The following is an 11362-nucleotide window of genomic DNA, read 5'->3' on the forward strand; positions in this document are numbered from 1 at the left end:
TACAACCAAAAGGCTTGAACCACCTTCTCACTGACTCTAGGGAAAGCAGGTTATCTTAGAAGACAAATACATATTTACACCAAAGTAAAGAGAAAAATAAACTTTCCCTCTGGTTCAAATGACTGCAAATACAAATGGATGTTTTCTCTGGGTCCACAACATCAGCGGGCAAGTCAAGACAAAGCATGGCATCATTTGTGGTGTGGACCATGCAGTGGACAAGCTCAGGCTCTAATCAACTATTCCAAACATGGTTACTTCTAATTTAAAAAACAACAACATGTCACTGACATGAAAAGTAAACAAGTCGGCTACTAAAATTTACAAACCAATAATTTGGTTTTCTTAATGTCCTGTAAACACGTTAGTCCGACTAAAATCGAGCTAGTCTTAGTTAGACTAACATACCTGGATAATGTGATTCATAGTCTGATTACTCCTGCATGTATACACTTAGTCAGACTGGAGCGGAGAATCATACGACAATGGTGTCTTTCTAAAAAGAGAGAGAGTGAGGGTGGGTGGGTTGTGGGGTACATTGTTTTGGTGAAAGAAGCTCAACGCTGTAGCTTTAAATGATCTGGAATAAGAAAACGTGTTGAAAGGGTTCAATTATGACCCATTTGACTGTGTCCTCCATCAAATCGGACTGTGGTAATAACAGCATACAAATGGGGTTGAAAAGGTCTTAATGAAACAAATAAAATCTTTGTCAAAAACAAACTCCCATTCTTTCCCGTCAGATAGATTGAGGGATATTTTATGAATAGAAGTTAATTTATAACACACAGTTACTCAGATGGTCTTTTCTCTGTGCTATGATATTAACTGTGAATGGGGCTAATAGGCCACTTAAGGTGTCTTAAAAGAACATGCGCCTGATTGAAACACCTTATTGAGATATTGCACACACCCATAAACTCCATACACACACACGCCTCCACACACACACACACACATGCCACAAATGTATACTTATCCCCACTGCTGCAAGGCATAGAGGTTTGCATGTTGCCGTGGTGATTGTGGTGCAAAGAAGTGGCTTGCGTTTGATTGACAGCTGCTTTATTGTGTGTAAGCGTGTGCGTGTGTGCGTGCATATATGCGTTTGGGACCATCATTGTATTCCTCCATTCTCTCTCCTTCCCACTTTCATTTAGCAAATTCAAAAACAGCATTTAAAAATGTGTGTGTGTGTGTACTGTAGGTAGTGGTGTGCACTGATCTAATCTGCAGATATGGACCGTTTCATCTGCAACACTGTTTCTTACACATGGAGAGAGTAACCCTGTGGGAAATGAGAAAAGAAAGACAGCAAATAACATCAGAAGCGCTCATCCTCATGCTCATGCTCTGTCTAGCATTTTAATTTCAACTTGTCTGCTTTACAATGGCGGTAACCACGACTGACATGCTATGAAAATAATGAATGGCTGGCTGCATTGATTTTTCCGTGCATACATTACCATAATACTTGCCCATGGCCGTTTGTGGGGAATGTGTAAATATTGGCTCTTTACAGCTAGTGTCTGGGTGTGGACTGAAGTGCTGGAATGAATAGTTCATCTTGTGGGAACAAGCAAAGTCCGCACATCCTTAAAGGAACGCCTCTCTCTTTGCTTGGCCTAACCTAACCAGGCTAACAATCGAAAGGACAGATCGATACTTGTCTCACTGCTGCCACCAGAGCCCTGACTGGCAACGCAGTCTGATGCTCAGAGGTCTGCATAATCACTCATCTCTGTGGGGACAGCTCCTTCTTCAGCTCAGAGAGGTTTGGTCCATACCAAGTGCAATGACCCCATGTCGCCTCACAAGAAATCAATGGCTGTGATCCCCGGTCACACAGAAATGTACAATTACCTCCAAAAAACGTTCATGAAGCATGAGAAGGACTTGAATAATGTCCACCTTCTGGAGCATACATGTTTTTTAGAGGTACAGGCCTTTTGTTGTGGAGTCATTACTGTGAGGGAATTCAGCATCTGTCAGTGTATCTACCTACAAGGCATCATGGCTTTGAAAATTGAATTATTTGAACTCATTTGTTTTCAGCTTCTTCTTGTTTCAGCCAACATCTTCTTGCGCAACCTCAGGCACCGTCTGTATAATCTTAATATAAATGGGGAGCAGAGCTATAGGCAACATAGCAGAAATGGATATCGTGCCATCAATAAGTATTTTCCAGTATTCAGGTGGATCCAGCAGCAGCAGATAATGTCCAACAGAAATATAAGTGGCCGTCTTCTGCTCAGCTTATCACTCCTTCTCTAGTTCCCTTTGGTCCACACAAACTACAAACCTTGTACTCTTTACATCTTAGTGTCTGAATGGCTTTTACATGTCAATGACCAACTGCACTCCCCTCCTTGGGATTTTGACCACATCTGGAGTAAGATGTGGTCAAACCCAAAAAACTGTTTTTGGACCTGTCCATGACAAGAGAAGAAGCTGTAAAACATTTTCTGCTACTGGGATTTTTACATTTAAATCCTTCTTTCGAATGAATGGACATGACATCAGTGGCCTTCCACAAAACCCCACCCAAGGGAATAATGCTTGGTATGTCCGTTTGTCAATCCTTGCGCTGCCATGTCACTGGATTACGCTGAAGGTTTCCTCCTCTCTCCTAAATGAAAACCTGGAGTGTTCAACCGTTAAACATGAGTAATGGTTGTCCTCCATGCTCCATTTATCTATTGAATTCTTTCTTTCCTCTCTTTGAGGTGACATTCTGCTCTTGGGTGGCTGCATTGTCCTGACTACATGCCTCATATCATTTGTCTTAAGCCAGTCCGAAACTGGAGGATAGCTGGCCAGATTTCGGTCCTGATCTGGCTCTTCCGACAGTCATGGGTGTCTTCAGATTTTAGGCTGGTTTTAACTGATTATCTGAGGGGTTAAAAAAAATGGACACAGTCTTCCAAATTTTAAATTGGGGCGTGAGCAGAACCCCGCAATAACCAATGACAGCGAGTTGACCGTAACTTCTTCAAGCCAAGCTGATTTCATCTTGTCAGCCACGACTTCATCCACAGTGTTTCTCAGCACAAAACATTGCGCGCAAACAGCAGCTATTAACTGACGATGCCGACAGTCCGCCTCCATGTCTGTTTATATTCAGAAGTCACGTTAAATCACACAATTTCTGTGAGATCCCAAATCGATTTTGAAGTTTGTGGTCCTGCTTCTTGACCGGATCGTCTGAGCTGTGCTTTCTCAGGATTGAAATGTTGAAAATCTGTGGTCTTCCACAAGTCAGTCACGGCTGTGCAGTTTAACGAAATATGATCATACAAATACAAAGGTACACACAATGTGGCCTCAGTGGCTTTGAGTGCAACAGGAGCAAACGCCCACTCTTCCCTTGAGTCCCGCAATTCCTCACTTCGCAGTGTTCCGCCAAAAGCAAGTTAACTTTTTCTCTGAAACACTGTCCATCTTTAGATCCTGAAGAGTCTTTTACATTTTAATCACACTCCTTCATGGGACTTTTAATCATAATTTTCCTGCAGAAGTGTGACAGTGATGTGGTCAGTGAGTGAAAGGCAAGAGAATAAAAAGAGACCCCATCATTACATGCATCCGTTCTGTCATTCCATTAGAAGGAACAAAATGACCCTATCACCCTGTCTTCCCCACAGAGACATAATTGGTTTTCAGGGGGAAATTTCTTAGGACCTAAATTGCATTTGCTCTGTCTCCACCCAGCGCTGGCCAGCTCAGCCCACCCCTGCAGCGAACACTCAGCGGGGTCTCCACGGGAAATAATAATTCCTGTTGTCACACACTAATGGTCATTGCAGCATAACCACATCGCTGTACGGCGAATAATGCCATTAATTCTGTGGTGATGGGTGCAGTCGACGTATATATGAGGCCAATTTCTTGGGATGTTAGTAGTATGAGGTACTGAAATTATTAACAAAAACACTGGCCGGCCCATCCATCATTCGGATCGTCTAATTGCTTCTTGTCCTCTGGTAACACTTGGTAACCACACATAGGTGTGGTTAATCACTTTAATTAAAATAACAGAAAGATTTATTCACATAATGAGGATGGTGAATTTGAGCATGGCTACATTAAACTGGGCCTGAGGCAAAATGAACAACACATTGATAGATTAGTTGTGAATTATTTATTGATAGCATATCATTTTATGTTGGTATATATAGTGATTTTGTTTCATTTCTGTACTGGGAACTTAATTGGAAAGACATTGTACATATAACTAGGTAAGAATGTCCATTTTTATCACCACATTTAAGCAGAATCCTGTAAATCTGAGAGTCTCTGGCCTCAGGAGAGCTGCATCAGGTGTGCTTTCATCTGCTGTTGGTCACATTCAAAGGTCCGGACGGGTGATTTGTTCACTGAGATTTGATTCAAGTAAGTGAACTGGTACACCACCTGCCCAAATGACAGACAGACACATATGGAGGCAAGCTGTTTGAATACAATGGAGCAGAGGGAGTTTGAGCTCCTGACTTCAGGCTGTTGATACAGAGTTCCTGCTTGGCGGACACAGTGATGTCTGCACAGTGACGATCACAGTCTGGATTTCCATATGGCGTCTCAGCAGTATTAAGAATATGGTTCAGCTGGTTATGTACATAGACTGTAGATTTTTTCAGTTGGAGAATAAACTCCCATGAAGCCTTGAGAGTCGTGATTTAAGAGGATGTTTACAGTCATCACCTGCAACCAGGCGCCTACTGGACGGTACCAGCTATCCATTACACTGGTGAGATGTTCCAACACAATTTACTAAACTGACATAAACTAGTGATGGTGACCATTAACTCCAGAGGAAAATGTTTACTGACATTATAAATCATGTGAAAAGTAGCTCATTCTCCCATTCAGGTGGAGTCGCCCCCTACTGGCCAGCTAACTGTCATGATTTTATGTGATACTGCTATTTTATACAAATTGTATTGACGGTAGCCAGAAGTTTCCTCTGACTTGCTATGTCAAATTTCCCTCTGTATAAAGTCTAATAAAGAGTGAAATACTGCCATCATTCAGAAGTTGGTCCAAATCCCAAACCAAATAAAAGACATAATTAAAACCTAAAATGAGCAACTGTCAGACAAGTTCATTGTAATTATCTTCACAGGTGAAAATAATTTTGTACACTCCATCAAAACATCTCAGTATTTCTGTGTGTTTGCTTGAGGGAAACAGCAGTCATGATTTATAAAGGCACGTCAGGCAAACATAATGACACCTGCTGAACCTGGAGAGAATATAAATGCAATATTTCCACTGGTGACTTCAGAATAGGTATCCTAATAACAAGCGCTCCCAAGGTGTGTGATACAATTAGGTAAGGAACTGCAATTAAGCCAAAAAAACTATAAAATTTAATTGCCCACTTTGCCTGGCTGTTAGTCCGGGGTTGAATTTACATTTTTGAGTCCAGTGGTCAACAAGGTGTTTAAAGCAAGATAACAACCAAATCTATATAAGTCAACTGATGATAAAGATGGTCACTTTGCTCCTGTTCAACAAACCCGTTCAGGCTGTTCGTGAATTGATAATCATCCTAATAGAACATCTTTCCCATGGTTTTGATATGTAAAATCTGTCTGCCCGCCTGGTTGACCCACTAATCTCAGGGCGCACGACGTGCTCCTAATCTGCATCACATAGTGTCTGTTCTAAAAGCAGCCAAAAACAGCAGCCCCCTGCCTTACCACAGGAGAATGCACACTGTGTCTGAACATCTGGCTTTCTGTCAGCCTGCCAACTTACTTGCTTGTTAAAGGATCCCCAGAAACGTTCAGACATCACACAGGCGGATCAACTAAATCACACCCGTGGACCACAGGTTCTCCACCTGATGTTTGGATCTGCAGGGTGAAACTGCAGGGAGCAGATGTGCTGTTCCTTGGTCAACACAGCTGTGACATCCATATGTATAAGATTCACTACATTGGGACTACAAAGATTCAAGGATGCATTCAGATACCTAGTTCCATTTTGGATAGGGGGTTGTGCACATACAGCATCAAAAAAGACTTGCACGGACACCTGGAGGAAGCTGGAGGTGTTTTTAACCAAGGCACTTGTGAAGTTTGAGTGTCTGCCTTGTCTGACGTTATTAAACTTTCAGTTTATCCTTCACCAGGAAGTTCAAAGCTTATTTCAGATTGGACAAATACCAGTTTGACCTACAGTACTGTGTAGATATGTGGTTTTAGCAATGGCATAATGAACATATACTAGTATGGTTATTTCACAATCACTTTATTGGAACCCTGCCAGGAAATATATGAAACATGTAGGCAGTTTTAAAATACTATTTTTTTCTGAAAAAAACCCCAAAAACTTCTATAGTCAAGTGCCAACACTTAAACAATAGCACAATAGCACAATCCTGGCTCTCTTAAAACTGGGGGGATTAGGGGTTAATTAGTTTTGTTTAGTTCTGCTATTTCATGTCCAAAAATATCTGCTGTGAAAAAGGTCTTTTCAAGACATATTTAAGCATTACATACACACGTATGAGTTAAACTCAATGAAAGCTTGCCAACTTTCAGTCACATCATTTCAGTCCAAATGACTAAGATTACAAAATTTGACAAACATAAACTGGTGGCACCCTAAGACTTTTGCACAGTACTGTACGTCTGTGGCCCGAGTATGAAACGACATTCAAAGCATGTGCATCGCAACCACCCAGACGTCATTGATCTGACGAGTGTCTCCACTGAAAATAATGTATATCAAAATGCTGCCTGCCCTGAAAGATACAGTATAGACTACAAATGAATGGAAGGAAGAAACACAAAATAAAAACGACTGCTAGAAAAGAAACAGTCTCTGTTTAATCTGTATGTACTAAGTTATCAAAATCAACATACAGCGTCAGGTAACATGGCGACACAATGTGTGATGTCAATTATCTTCATCATCCATACACCATCTGTGTTGGAATACAGTAGAGAGACATGAAGAACGCCACACATACAGTGCATTAGTATTTGTTCTCTCTACGAGGTTTGCCTCTTAACTCTACTTTCATCTGAGCAGCATGTTTGACACAGGTTGGGGGTGTAGCACAGCACAGATCCCTGGAGGGGGATTTGCCCTCTTGTTTCTCTCATTATGTATGAGATGTCGAGATTGTATAAAATTCAACAGTGCAAAACGGGGTCTGATGGTAATGAGATTTTTTGTACAGGCAGTTTATTAGTTATGGCGACCCAACCTGTGTGTATATTATAACATTATTCACCAATATCAACGTTTTAACCAGCATTAAAGATGCATTATGCAGGATATCTTTGGCATTCTTGATCAATACTTTCATAATAACCTTTCAGTATGATGCAAATGTAATCATCTGAGAGAAGAACTGCAGTTCTGCACTCTCTCCTAGTTTCCAGCGCTGGAAAAATCTACCCTTAACAGAAAGAAGTCACTCCAATATTAGCTGCTCTACTGAACTCATTTTGCATAAAGGTCCCTTAACCCCTAATCCCTAATCAGGCTGCCTGGATTTATTAAGATTTTATGGTTGTAGAATTGTTAAAAAAATGTTCAATGATTGAGTGCTTCTGCCCCATTTTCCAAGATAACTTTCACTTTCTGGCAGTTATTCAACAGTTTAGAAATTACAGTACTGAGAAGCTGACGTCACAAACGTGTGACACGCTGGTGAATCTCGTCTGTGATTAAGTCCTGAGGGCTACCGTAATGACAAGTATATGGGAGCAAAGCTCTATTTCTCTTGTCTGTGTTGCGGGGGTGCTGTTCCAATCTCAGCAGGATCACACCATGGACAGATCACCAGTCTATAGTTTTTGAATTTTCGGGATATCACAAACGGTCTAGGAGTTACGGTATTGAGAAGTACACATGACAAATCCTGTTGGCAATGACAGGATTGGTAACAAAAGGGTTAAGCTGAAAAACTGCGATTCTAACAACAACAACGACTACCTACTGTATGCTGTAAAGGAACATTAAAAAAATCAGTATCAAACTGAGTCCAACAATAAATGCAATAAAAGCTGACAATATAAGTGTTTCCAAGATGGAGAGGTAGCCTTGGGTCCTCTGTCAGTGAGTAAAACAAGTGTGTCTGATGAGACCAGCTCAGGACAGACATCATCGATCCCAAAATGTTTTTTTAACCAACCTGCAGATGAAAATCTTTACTCAGTTATCAGTTTTTCTGGTGATTCTGCCGATTTCAACTTTAAAAGAACAATCGTTGCAGAGTTTGATGAAAACAACATCACTCTTGTTCCGGAAGGAATCTAGAAGAATGTGGAAGAAGGCAGTAACTACCCACAAACCATGTCAGCACACTTAATATGAAGAAGCTAGTTAGCTTAGCTTAGCTAAGTTTGGCTTAGACAGCCTTATTTGCAGTTTTGCTTGTTCATACGTTGAGTAAAACCTTATGAAAACACCTTCACAACTGGGGTGTTTTTTAATACATGGGCGCTAACTATCGCACGACACAACACCAGCTCTTAAGGCCCATTTATACTCTACACAAAAGGAGCCTTTCATCAATATTTTGTGTTAATTTCGTCATTGTGCACCAAGCAGGGGAGCAATACCACCGTAAATTGTGAGTGCAGCATAGAGTCAATAGTCCAATCAGTCAGGAAAACGACGAAGAAGCAACCCCCTGGTCGCTATGTTTGTTGATACCTGCAACTTGGTACTCGGCATTGCCCTCTAGAGGATGCATTGTGTAAACGCAAAAGATGCACAGGGGTATAGAGGGTAGCGGCGGAGATAACGTTTGGGACAGCGGGGTAAAATGGAGTATAAACGGGTCTTTAGAATAAGCAGAGATTCCGCATTCTTACCGACATCTTTACTGACTGTGACCAAACAATGATACACCTGGATCCGCTAGGGACAGAAAATGTCAAAGTTGCCAATTTCAACACCCATTCTCTTTACTCTCTTTATTCTCTGTGTGGCACAGAAAGCAACAAAGAGTAACACAAAAGCTGTGCTTAAGGACAAACAACGTTTGAAGACGAAGATGCCAAGGTTCGCTTTGATGTCCACACTTTTATTGTCTTCTAAGCTGAATGACAAAACAAAAGCTGTTAGTGGACAGAGCACTTCCTGATTAAATCCTCACACCGCCCCCAGCAAAACAAGCAAACACAGCGAAAGGCAAGTCACTTTAATCTTTCCTAAGCTATTTTTTCTTCCTCTTTGTTCCACATAGATTCCTTCCCATTTAAAGGGAAAAAAACAAGTAAAGCCTTTAGAAGCAGGATGGCGGAGTTCGACCTCCTAAACACAGACATGCAGGACTCTGATTATTCTGGGGTGTCACACAGACGAGAAAACATTTGCTGTCTGGTCGACGGGCAGATGGCTCTCCAGGTGATTTGTTTTTTCCCTGCCAGAAAACAAACACACATTTACACAAATACAAGCTCACATAGACACACACACACCTTCCAAAACATAATGAGCCCCTGGGAGAATATAGATACTGTGCTGATATAGTGTGTAACACGAGCCGCAGTTTCTCAAAAGTGACGATTATAGACACAGGATGGAGTAGAGTTTCTGTGCTTGTGTCCAAAAAGATGATTTTCTCTCCCTCCCAAGTAAACTGAGTGTTCCTGTCAAAATAATAGAAGCGGCACAAAAAGTGACGAGACAGAAAATGTGGCGAGATTGAGAGTGAGAATGTAGAGGTTCTGTAATGGTCTGCCTGGGGATATTGTGTTGATACTGATGACTGAATTTATCTCAAGGTGCTTTTTAAACATGTACTCTGAGACAAGTGTCAGAACAGGCTGTTTGTTAAAATGTGGGAATTGAATCAAGACTGAATCTCTCCCCCCCCCCCTTTTTTTTGTTCTGACACTAGCAGTGTTTGACTAGGCATTCATCATTTAGTGACCACTTTCATTGTGTAAATGGAGCTTCTATAAAAAGCTTGAGAGCAGTCAGAGAATGGAATTACGTTCTCTTTTTTTTAATGTTAATCATTACTTCTGATGAGTTGACAGACTCTAATTCGTTATAAATCATTTAATAATGAGTAAATATGGAAACTGTCAGCTTATATTTGTGGAGCTTAATTGTTGCTGGTGCTATCGAGTTATATAGAGATAACTATAAGTTGGAATGCAAACCCATGAGGCCAAAAGGAAAACAGGACATTTGAATGTATCGGTCATGATCTGGCAGGTTTACAGGGGCTCATACAAACCAGTAATGATGACATAGATTGTAGAGAATATGAAGTCAAATTAGAGGCTGAACCAATACATCTGTCACGTTATAATACATAGTACATTTTGGAATTCCCTAGATACAAACATGTTTATTTATACAGACCCCAACAGAAATCTCATTATCATCATCATCATTTTGTTTATTTATCATAACATCATTTTATGATATGTTGTAAAAATGAAATTACCACTGCCACTCACTCATATCGCTAACGTCTCACATCATTCAGCCAAACCCAGTTTCACAAAGACTCCATTTAACTATTCCAGTGTACAATTCATTGACAGTGAGCAAACTTTAGTTTCTAGATTGTTGTTCAGTTGATAAAAAGAATGATATGATAACATACAATAAAACACGAACCTCCAGGGAAAAGCAGCAACTGAGCATAATGTTATTTACTTCATTTATAAGTCTTACTTTAGTTCATCATGTGATAATTTAATAAAACATTTCAAAAAGTTCCAGATTACAGTTATTTATACCACTGGTTGGTTTTGTTTCCAGCCTTTTTATGTAGGTTATTTACACATACACACATTATATAATGGATGTTTTAGTTTATCAACATATGCATCAACCCGTAATTAAAGCTTCTTTAAATTGGGGTGAGCAGAATCAGGTGTAAAGAAACATCACTGATATACTGATACCAAATGTTGCTAGTTTTTTTTGTTTTGTTTTTTTGGCTCTGAGCAGGCATCATTTATTATTTTCTTCAGATTTTTTTTTTTTTAATAAAAACAGCTGCCGGCTTCTTCTCCTATTTGATTAAATGTGATGGAACCAAAACACACCAATAAGATCATAAAGATTTTGTATCAGACCAGAACACATTACCAAACCACAGTTTTATTTTGTGCTGAAAAAACATATATAAAAATCATATGTGCAAATAATCAAATGAATGACAGCTGACTTCCATTTAGCTTCCTAATTTTCAGGGTACTACTAATTAATTCCACTCATTAATTTAAGTGTTCACATTTTTACACTTAACATTTAGTTTTAAACCTAATGCTCAAGTTTAGTGACTTCAGCTCAAAATAACATGGAGAACATTTTGCAGACATGACCAACAGCGACAGAAAACAGATATGACACAGACACACTCTGTTCTGCT

Source organism: Solea senegalensis, linkage group LG19 (assembly GCF_019176455.1).
Source record: "Solea senegalensis isolate Sse05_10M linkage group LG19, IFAPA_SoseM_1, whole genome shotgun sequence".
In the NCBI taxonomy this organism is placed as follows: domain Eukaryota; kingdom Metazoa; phylum Chordata; class Actinopteri; order Pleuronectiformes; family Soleidae; genus Solea; species Solea senegalensis.